Source organism: Helianthus annuus, chromosome 15 (genome assembly GCF_002127325.2).
Source record: "Helianthus annuus cultivar XRQ/B chromosome 15, HanXRQr2.0-SUNRISE, whole genome shotgun sequence".
NCBI lineage: Eukaryota > Viridiplantae > Streptophyta > Magnoliopsida > Asterales > Asteraceae > Helianthus > Helianthus annuus.
In genome coordinates, this window is record NC_035447.2 from 26,443,778 (window position 1) to 26,455,316 (window position 11,539).

The window sequence follows — 11,539 nt, forward strand, 5'->3', positions numbered from 1 at the left end:
TTTACCTCGCTCATAACCTGCGGTTATGGCTACGGTTCGGTAAATACCGAATATGCCCTTTTCGGCCAAAACATGAGTTCTACAAGGTCTTTTGACCCGATTCCAGTTGCTACTGGTTTTAAATAATAAATAAAGTATTTTAAGCTTATAAGCTGTTCGGGAAACTCAGATTTCCTGTAGAACTCGAAAAGCCCTTTTAAAGCCTTTAAAATGACCGAAAAGCCCCTACGGGGCATAATATTAACTTAAACTCGTTACGGGCGTCACGGAAGGTATCCTACTGATACCACAATCCATTTAAGGCATATTGACTTAGGAAATAAGCGTACGACTCTCATGGTTAACCGTTTCGCCTATTGCGCGCACGGTTCGGCTTATGAAACAAGTTTTCATAAATTAGCCGATACGGGTCAAATTATATTATTTGAACCCCAAAATCCAGAGTGTGAACCTTGAACCCATATAAAACAAGTCTCTGAACTTGTTTGGGGCAGAAACACATTCCATTCTTGGTTTTCGCCTTTTCGCGCGATTAAACCATATCTATATATATCGGAACCAACCGGTCTAGGCTACGGCCATTATAACGACTCGTTAGGATTCTAAGAGGTTAATTAAAACCTTCGTTCCAGATTAGGAGCCCCAGTAAAAGCTATCGGTGATTTAATCCGAATTAAGGAAATATACTTGCAAAGGTAAATACTTTAACTTATTTCCCCTATATGGGCTTGGGTTACGGTATATTAATACCGCTTGATTGAGCATTGTATTCTTCCATCGCTTAGGTGGTTAATTAAATAATATGATCGGCTCATTTAAACAGTTTTGTTTCTTATAAGCCTTTGGGGGGGTTTAATGACCGTTGTCCCGGATATCCTTGGCATCATTTTACGAAATGGCCACGACCATCGACATCCCGGTGTAGGCGTACACCCGGTATATAGTGTCGACATTAAATTAAAAGACGTAGCCGTTGGTTTTTATACTACGGTTTTACGCAATGTGGTGTGTCTATAAATCTTTAACCCGGCACGACCCGGGCTACTGAACGCATAAAAGAACATGTAAAACGTTCACAAGATTTTATTATAATTTTCCCAAGTTATAAAAGAGTTTGTGCCTTGTGCATTCAAATCAATTTTAATAAACATTTTCAAATGTGTCAGTTGAATGTATTTACCAGTGTAAACTGACGTATTTTCCCCAAAAAGATTAAGTGCAGGTACTAGACGAAATTGGCTGGTATTAGCTGCCTAAGCATCACGAATAGTCTCGCAAACTTGATGCCGTATCTGAATGAACAATATTTATTTATTTTGATCTGCTGTGGATATACTCAACTTCTGTAATACATTTGATATTACAACCAGAGGTTGAAGTTTATATATTTATCTTTAAGCTTCCGCTGTGCATTATATAATTGTGTGGTTTGACTATATTGTTGCCAACATCGTCACGGTAATCCCCCACCGGGCCCCACCGGTGAGACACGTGGAAATCGGGGTGTGACAGGTTGGTATCAGAGCCAACATTGAGTGAATTAAACACTATCCTATTGTGTTTAATCTCAATGACACAATTGCACATACTTGAGTCTAGACAAGAACTTAGGACAAAATTGGAATAACAATTCGAAGAGGAATAACAAAATTTTGTCTTTTCTTTTATTATTCGTATTTAAAGTTTTATTAAGCAGGAAAATGCCACCTGTTATATTCCGAGGAAGGGGAAGGGGAAGAAGAGGCAGAGGAGAAGTCGTGACACATCACGATAACGAAGCTGGACCATCTGGTACGAGACATCCTTCGATGACACGGAGCGAAGAGCCACAACGACGAAGAGATCTTTACGAACCCGCGAGGCATTCCACCTCGCACAGCTTGACGCCATCCTACCGGCACTCCTTTGGCCCAAATTCAGAAAATGATCCCAACAACCCACAACCTTCCTTCATACCTCTACAACGTTCGGTATCGACCCGGAATTACGACGACCCTACTCCCTACTACATAGGTCAGTTTAATCCGGCTGACTACATACAGGAACCTTCAGGTTTTGTTCCACTAGGGCCACAAGATCATTTCTCCGAGGACCATATGGATGAAGATACTGATCCAACTGAACCTGCGCGTGGTACGCCCACGCATCCGATAGAAGTCTCTGATGGGTCATCCTTCCATGGCACGCCCTATCATGGACCTGATAGTTTCCAAGCGATGTTTGACCGACATGAGTGGTACTACACGCCACCTCAACAGACATCACAACAACCGCGACATCCACAGGATCCCTCTGAGGATTCACGCTTTGAGGCAGTTACGCCACCACCTCCGCCACCGGCACAACCAGTAATACCTGATCCGCCAAGGCGTAGGAGGACAAATGCTCGTATGTCTACACGAGGAGGAGGGGGTATCCACTTCAGCACTCCTCGACATTCTAGTAGTAGCCACTATCCGCCACTACAAGAAGAAGGACCTTCAAGTCCTATACAGGAGGCGAACTCCGCACCAGCTGCACAAAATTCGCCACCATTTGGGTATGACCAACCCATACCTGCTTACACAGGTCCAACGGCTTACAACCCGTTCGAACCATCACAAGCACAATACAACTACGGCTATGAGCGCGACCCATATGTGGTGTCGGCAAGATATAATGCGCGCTACCCTGACGGAGCACACGGAAACATGGGACCACCGGACTACTCAGCTCATGGGTATCCAATACCTCCCAGACCTCCAGTTCCGCATCAAGCGCCACAACCACGTTTCTCTCCTCCTGAACAGGAAGAAATACTCCATCGACTAGATCGTGTGGAGAGGGAGTTCGAGGAAGAGAAAAAGAGCCACCGAGGATTTCTCAAGGGCTTGGCGAACCTACTAAAGGGCAAAAAGAAGAAACGTGACCATTAGCCCTTAATGGTAGTACTAATGTAATTTCTATTTTGAAATAAGTCCCTGCGTGGACACTTATCGTATTTCAGTCCCTACGTGGACTTATCTTTTAGTCCTTATATGGACACCTATCTTATGTTAGTCCCTGCGTGGACTTGTCACTTATTTTAAACCTCTATGGAGGTATGTACTATTTGAAAGACCCGTTTAGGGCAATATGTAATTGTATTTAAGATTTTGGAATGTATGTTATGAGTTTTGTTTTAATATGTATAAAATAAATCAAAACCATTCCTTTTAATTGATCTGCCTAAATAAAGAATCTTAAAAGGTGAAACCTAGCTTGGTGTCTTTTAAGATCCAGTCAAGATGGTACGACCTAATTGAAAAGATTCTGATTCCCTGTTAACCTCTGTACGCATGTTAACAATCATGGCAGATGTGATTCGTTAAAATCACGCACGTCATTCTTATACAATAATCCTTTAAGGATTTCAAAACCCAACTAAATGAATTATAAATTGTGGGTTAAATCACCAATGAAGGTGATCAATCTTATTAAAACATCCATTAGTGATGTAGTGCCTACGGGCCAATATTATTAAAACATCCATTAGTGATGTAGTGCCTACGGGCCAATATTATTAAAACATCCATTAGTGATGTAGTGCCTACGGGCCAACCTTATTAAAACATCCATTAGTGATGTAGTGCCTACGGGCCAACCTTATTAAAACATCCATTAGAGATGTAGTGCCTACGGGCCAACCATATTAAAACATCCATTAGAGATGTAGTGCCTACGGGCCAACCATATTAAAACATCCATTAGAGGTGTAGTGCCTATGGGCCGTAATAATTGTCTTATAACGACAAAAGGCAGTGGTGGTCTATGACTCCCTGTCAGAAAGAGATAAAAGAACTACGGTTCAAATCTCTATGCCTTTGATTCTCAGAAATCTCGGCTAAAATTATAAAACATCCTCGTGATTAGGCTTTATGCCGCCAATACTATTATTATAGCTGAAATAGGATATATTCAAATCCTAATATGTAATGAAATAATAAGTTAACCAAATATGGTCTCTGTACCATGGTTGACAAATTGTCAAAAAGGACAATCATATGATAATCTCCTGAATAAAATTTGGTTATCTTCTGTAACAGATTCAAGTTACAATGGCGGATCCCAACGGAGAGAATAGCCATACTAATGAAGATGACTACGACAATACGCCAGTGCATTTGACAGGCGCACAACTGAAGGCTCTGATTGACAATGCTGTTCAGGCAGCTCTTGATCGTCAATATACTGAGTCCCAAGGCAGAACCGTGTCAAAACCACCCTCTAAACCAAAGACACACTCCAAACCACCCTCTGAACCCAAGAAAGAAGACGACAAACACTCGTCCACTGAGAACAGCGTTCATCGCGATAGAGAATATACTGATGCATCAAATGCTAAGGGTTGCACTTACAAATACTTTGTATCTTGTAAGCCCCGGGAATTTACAGGGGAGAAAGGTGCTGTTGATTGTATCACCTGGCTAGATGAGATGGACACTATAGTGGACATCAGCGGGTGTGCAGCGAGGGATGTGGTGAAGTATGTGTCCCAATCATTTAAGGGCGAGGCCCTGGCATGGTGGAGGGCGTTGGTGCAGGCATCTGGTAAGTCTGCTTTGTACAAGATGACATGGGAGGAATTTATTGCTCTCATTAAGGAAAACTACTGCCCTCAGCATGAGGTTGAGAAGATCGAGGCTGACTTTGTGTCACTGGTGATGACGAACCTGGACTGCCAGGCGTATTTGACGAGTTTCAATACCATGTCTCGTCTGGTCCCATACCTTGTGACCCCAGAACCTCGAAGAATCGCCCGTTTTATTGGGGGCTTGGAGCCCGCAATAAAGGCGAGTGTAAAGGCCTCTCGGCCGACGACCTTCAGGTCAGTTACTGACCTTTCCTTGTCTCTTACCTTAGACGCTGTCCGTCTGAGGACACTAAGGAACAAGGAGGCTGAGAAGAGAAAACGTGAGGATGATACCTCACGAAGATCAGGGAAGAAGCACCGTGGAAGCGGTGAAGGCAAAAGAGGGTCGGAGGCAAAGAAGGATGGGCAAACTGGTGAAAGGCCCAACTGCAAGATCTGCAAGAAACCCCACTCTGGGAAATGCAGATTTGCATCAAACTCACAGTCGCAATCAAAGACTCCTTCCTGTGGACTATGCAAGTCCAAGGATCATAAGACTGTGGAGTGCAAGAAAATCAAGGATGCAACCTGCTATGGTTGTAATGAAAAAGGGCACATCAAGAGTAACTGCCCTAAGTATGCCAAGAAAGCGGAAGAAACAAAGAAGTCAAATGCGAGAGTTTTTCGCATGGATGCAAAGGAAGCGGTCCAGAACGACAATGTGCTTACAGGTACTTTTCTCGTAAATAATATATTTGCAAGAGTACTATTCGATTCTGGCGCTGATAAATCCTTTGTAGACCAGAAATTTTGCCAACTACTAAATATGCCTATCAAAACCCTTGATGCGAAATACGAAGTAGAGTTAGCAGACAGCACGATAGAAACCGTCTCAACTGTTCTAGAAGGATGTGAAATGTCCATTAGGAACCATTCTTTTCCTTTATCTCTACTTCCTTTCAAATTAGCGGGTTTTGACATTGTGCTAGGCATGGACTGGTTATCCCGTAATCAGGCCCAAATCATTTGCGGCAAGAGGCATATAGTGCTAAAGACTCCGAGTGGTGAATCTCTTACCATTCGAGGGGATACGCAGTACGGATTGCCCGAAGACGTATCTATGCTCAAAGCTTCAAGGTGTTTGAACAGAGGCTGTGTAATTTACATGGCTCAGGTGATAATAGAAGAACCTAAGCCGAAGATCGAGGATCTTCCTATCATTTCTGAATACCCCGAGGTTTTTCCTGAAGAACTACCTGGTTTGCCACCAGATAGATAAGTGGAGTTCAGAATAGACATCATTCCTGGAGCAGCTCCGATAGCAAGAGCACCTTACAGGCTAGCTCCAACGGAAATGAAAGAACTGAGGACCCAGTTGGATGAACTGCTGGCGAAAGGTTTTATCAGACCTAGTTCATCTCCCTGGGGAGCACCAGTCCTATTTGTAAAGAAGAAGGACGGATCGATGCGGTTGTGCATCGACTACCGAGAGCTAAATAAAGTTACCATAAAGAATAGATATCCCTTACCAAGGATCGATGATCTATTCGATCAGCTGCAAGGAGCAAGCTACTTCTCGAAGATCGACTTAAGGTCGGGCTATCATCAACTAAGGGTCAGAGATGAAGATGTACATAAGATAGCATTTAGGACTCGCTATGGTCATTACGAGTTCCTAGTGATGCCTTTTGGGCTCACAAATGCACCGGCTGCGTTCATGGATCTCATGAATCACGTCTGCAAGCCGTATTTAGACAAATTTGTCATAGTCTTCATCGACGATATCCTTATATATTCCAAAAACCAAGCTGACCACGAGAAGCACCTCCGTTGCATTCTCGAATTACTACAGCGTGAGAAACTCTACGCCAAATTTTCGAAATGTGAATTCTGGCTACGAGAGGTTCAGTTTTTAGGACACGTTGTGAGTGAGCGTGGTATCCAAGTGGATCCCGCTAAGGTAGAGGCGGTCATGAACTGGCAAGAGCCAAAGACGCCTACCGAAATCCGTAGTTTCCTGGGGTTAGCAGGATACTATAGGAGATTTATTGAGAATTTTTCGAGGATTGCTGCGCCCTTGACTTCCTTGACCAAGAAGAAAGAAAAGTACATTTGGGGCCCAAAGCAGCAAGAGTCCTTCGAAATACTGAAGCAAAAGCTAAGCAACGCACCTGTGCTGACATTACCAGAAGGTACAGATGAATTCGTAGTTTACTGCGATGCATCACACACAGGCATGGGGTGTGTGCTTATGCAGAAGGGCAAGGTAATTGCCTATGCTTCAAGGCAATTAAAGGTGCACGAAAAGAATTACACCACCCATGATTTGGAGTTGGGTGCCGTTGTATTTGCACTGAAGTTGTGGAGACACTACCTTTATGGTATTAAATTTGTGATTTATTCTGATCACAAAAGCCTCCAGCACTTGTTCAACCAGAAGGAGTTGAACATGAGGCAGCGCCGTTGGATGGAGACCCTGAATGACTATGATTGCGAGATCAGGTACCATCCCGGCAAGGCGAATGTAGTCGTTGATGCCTTGAGCAGGAAGGAAAGGGTAAAACCTATTCGAATCAATGCCAAGAGCATTGAAGTCAAGAACAATTTGATTGAGAGGATATTAGCTGCACAGCGAGAGGCTGTGTTGGAAGCTAATTACCCTAATGAAAAGCTGGGAGTAACTGAGGAGCAGTTGACTCTTAGCAACGATGGAATTCTTAGGCTGAACGGACGTATATGGGTTCCGATTTATGGAGGACTACGAGATGTTATCCTCCAGGAAGCCCATAGTTCCAAATACTCAGTCCATCCTGGTGCTGACAAGATGTACCAAGACTTAAAGGCAAATTATTGGTGGATAGGCTTGAAAAAGTCTGTAGCCGCCCATGTAGCAAAGTGCTTGACTTGTGCTCAAGTCAAAGCCGAGCACCAAAAGCCGTCCGGCTTGCTACAACAGCCTGAACTTCCCGAGTGGAAGTGGGAATGTGTAACTATGGACTTCATAACCAAGTTACCCAAAACCAGGAAAGGAAACGATACAATATGGGTCATAGTTGATAGGCTAACTAAATCAGCTCATTTTCTACCCATCAAGGAGACATATAGCTCCGATATGTTAGCCCAACTTTATGTTGATAAGATTGTAGCCTTACACGGCATACCTGTGTCTATTATCTCCGACAGGGATACTAGATACACATCTCACTTCTGGAAAAGTTTCCAGCAATCTTTGGGCACGCGTTTGAACTTTAGTACGGCTTACCATCCACAGACGGACGGTCAAAGTGAGCGTACTATCCAAACGCTAGAAGACATGCTTCGTGCATGTGCGATCGATTTAGGTGGTAACTGGGATAAGAACCTACCCCTGATCGAATTCTCCTACAATAATAGCTACCACACCAGCATAAAGGCTGCGCCTTTCGAGGCATTATACGGTAGGAAATGTAGATCGCCTGTTTGTTGGGCGGAAGTAGGAGAGGTCCAATTATCAGGACCAGAGATTGTTTTCCAGACAACGGACAAGATTGTTCAGATCCGGGAACGTCTCAAGGCTGCCCGTGATAGGCAGAAGAGCTACGCTGATCCAAAACGTAAGGATCTTCACTTCGAAGTAGGAGAAAAAGTGTTGCTTAAAGTATCACCCTGGAAGGGGGTGATGCGTTTCGGCAAGAAAGGCAAACTGAGTCCGAGATACATAGGACCTTTTGAGGTCATTGAACGGGTCGGGTCAGTCGCCTATAAGTTGAACTTGCCTGAAGAGCTCAATGGAATTCACAATGTGTTCCACATCTGCAATCTCAAAAAGTGTTTCGCCGATGAATCATTGGTGATTCCACATACAGATGTGCATATAGATGAGAGCTTAAAGTTTATAGAAAAACCTTTGTCGATTGAGGATCGACAGGTAAAGAAGCTTCGCAGAAAGCACGTACCGATTGTAAAAGTCAAATGGGATGCTCGTAGAGGTCCTGAATATACGTGGGAAGTCGAAGCTACAATGAAAGAAAAGTACCCCTATTTATTTGAGTAAATCTCGGGTCGAGATTTATTTTAAGGGGGTGAGGATGTAACACCTCGAATTTTTGTGTCCAATGATGTGTTAACACGTGTCATTTGATTACACGTGGCATCTATAATAAATAAAGGACTAATTTTGACAAACCTTGAAAGTATATAAATTCAAGGGTTATAAATGTCAACGAGGGTAAATATACTGTATAGCAACCCTAAATAACGCTTGTACCTTCAAACGAATAAATCATAGATCGTACGGAGGCGAAACGCGGAAGAAAGTGAGAGATTACGAGCTACAGGGGTTAACTGTGTCAACATGTTTAATCATACCTCTGAGTGGCCCTTTAACGTTCCCAAGGCTTCGTAACAGTATTATACGCTCACTAGAATATACTGTATAAATTCCGCGAAGTTCCGTCTTAAAACGAGAGAGTTATACTCAAATTCGTATGAGAAGGGTTAAAAGCGTCAACAGTGAAAGTTAAGGCTTTCCAAATAATTAATAAACTAACCGGGGACTTTATAATGCGGGTAAATAACACGAGGCCCCTATCGGTAAATAACCGAGGGCCAAACCGCAAAGTTACCCCTTCAAACCCGAAAGGTCAGGTAAATCATTACGAAAGATTTCGTTATTAATTACCAGATTCTGATAATCATTACAAAAGATTTAGAATTTCTGGAAATCTGACCTCTCGCGACCCGCGTTGTGTTATGGGTTAAGTTGAGGCGGGCCGCGAGCCTCCTAAATTACACGCCTGATATTTGAATATTAGGCGACCCGCGTTAAAGGAGCATGGAACTTCCATGCGGGTCGCGTAAAGTGCCCAGATGCAGAAAGTTGTAACTTCTTGCCTTTTGGAGCTTTTGAACGATCAAACAACCAATTAATGGAGCATGGGTGCCCCCTACTCGACCCATACCCCTTAGGGACACCTGCCCATGATCCATGATCAAGTGTAGCATGTGTTGTAATGATCTTGAAGGTTTATGAACACTATAAATAGCCACATTGGTTCATAGCATTCACCACAACACAAACACTTCTATCTGATCATTCTAAGAGCTCTCTAGCATCCATCTCTGCTCTATAAGCAAGAACGCACTTCTGTAAGACGTTCATAACCATTTTGGTCATACATTTCCATAGTTAAAGCTCATAAACACAACCGTCGTAACTAACGGTTGTCATTACAATAACTTGCAAATGGTTCAGTCTTATGACGGATCAAAAGTAGTTTTGAGTTGGTAATTATGTGGGTAATAAACCTCTAAAAGGGTTCCCCTTGATCACCACTCTAACCATGTCAAATATCGAGTCAAACGTGCGGTTAAAAAGTCAACAGAAAGCTATTTTAGCGATTTATGCATAATCTGTAATGTACATACTAAGGAACCTGTTTTGATAATCATAAAACATGATAATAAGTATATAAACCTGTTTGCGCTCGTTTGAATCGACCGTTTGCTATATTGAACCGGTTCGGAGCCGAAAGTCGCAAAAGTTTGACTTTTGCTTTGACTTCGGTTCTGACCCGTTTTAGTGAGGTATAGATATGCCTTAGGACTCTCTTAAGACCAGGTCACATGTTGGTATAAACCTCTGTGATCGGTTCATGAGTTATCCTAGTCTTTTGCGCATTTCCGTCATTCGCCTAAAAGTTGACCGTAACGGCCTTTTGAAATTAAAACGAGTATTTCGGACACGTGAACGGACCAGAACCTTGCTTATTAAATTATAAGCATGTCCTTAAAATTTCACGTCAATCCGAGGTCTAGAATGAGAGTTATGCTAAATGGCGCATTTAAAGTAAACTTTAGTAATTAACGGCGCAATTGGCATAACACCAATCTAAACCAAGATTTCGTCACCAAAACTTTTACCCACTGTATTAAAATAATATTTTGGGAATTTTAAAGATTTTTAATAATTTTTTACCTCGCTCATAACCTGCGGTTATGGCTACGGTTCGGTAAATACCGAATATGCCCTTTTCGGCCAAAACATGAGTTCTACAAGGTCTTTTGACCCGATTCCAGTTGCTACTAATTTTAAATAAAAAATAAAGTATTTTAAGCTTTATAAACTGTTCGGGAAACTCAGATTTCCAGTAGAACTCAAAAAGCTCTTTAAAAGTCTTTAAAATGACCGAAAAGCCCCTACGGGGCATAATATTAACTTAAACTCGTTACGGGCGTCACGGAAGGTATCCTACTGATACCACAACCCATTTAAGGCATATTGACTTAGGAAATAAGCGTACGACTCTCATGGTTAACCGTTTCGCCTATTGCGCGCACAGTTCGGCTTATGAAACAAGTTTTCATAAATTAGCCGATACGGGTCAAATTATATTATTTGAACCCCAAAATCCAGAGTGTGAACCTTGAACCCATATAAAACAAGTCTCTGAACTTGTTTGGGGCAGAAACACATTCCATTCTCGGTTTTCGCCTTTTCGCGCGATTAAACCATATCTATATATATCGGAACCAACCGGTCTAGGCTACGGCCATTATAACGACTCGTTAGGATTCTAAGAGGTTAATTAAAACCTTCGTTCCAAATTAGGAGCCCCAGTAAAAGCTATCGGTGATTTAATCCGAATTAAGGAAATATACTTGCAAAGGTAAATATTTTAACTTATTTCCCCTATATGGGCTTGGGTTACGGTATATTAATACCGCTTGATTGAGCATTGTATTCTTCCATCGCTTAGGTGGTTAATTAAATAATATGATCGGCTCATTTAAACAGCTTTGTTTCTTATAAGCCTTTGGGGGGGGGTTTAATGACCGTTGTCCCGGATATCCTTGGCATCATTTTACGAAATGGCCACGACCATCGACATCCCGGTGTAGGCGTACACACGGTATATAGTGTCGACATTAAATTAAAAGACGTAGCCGTTGGTTTTTATACTACGGTTT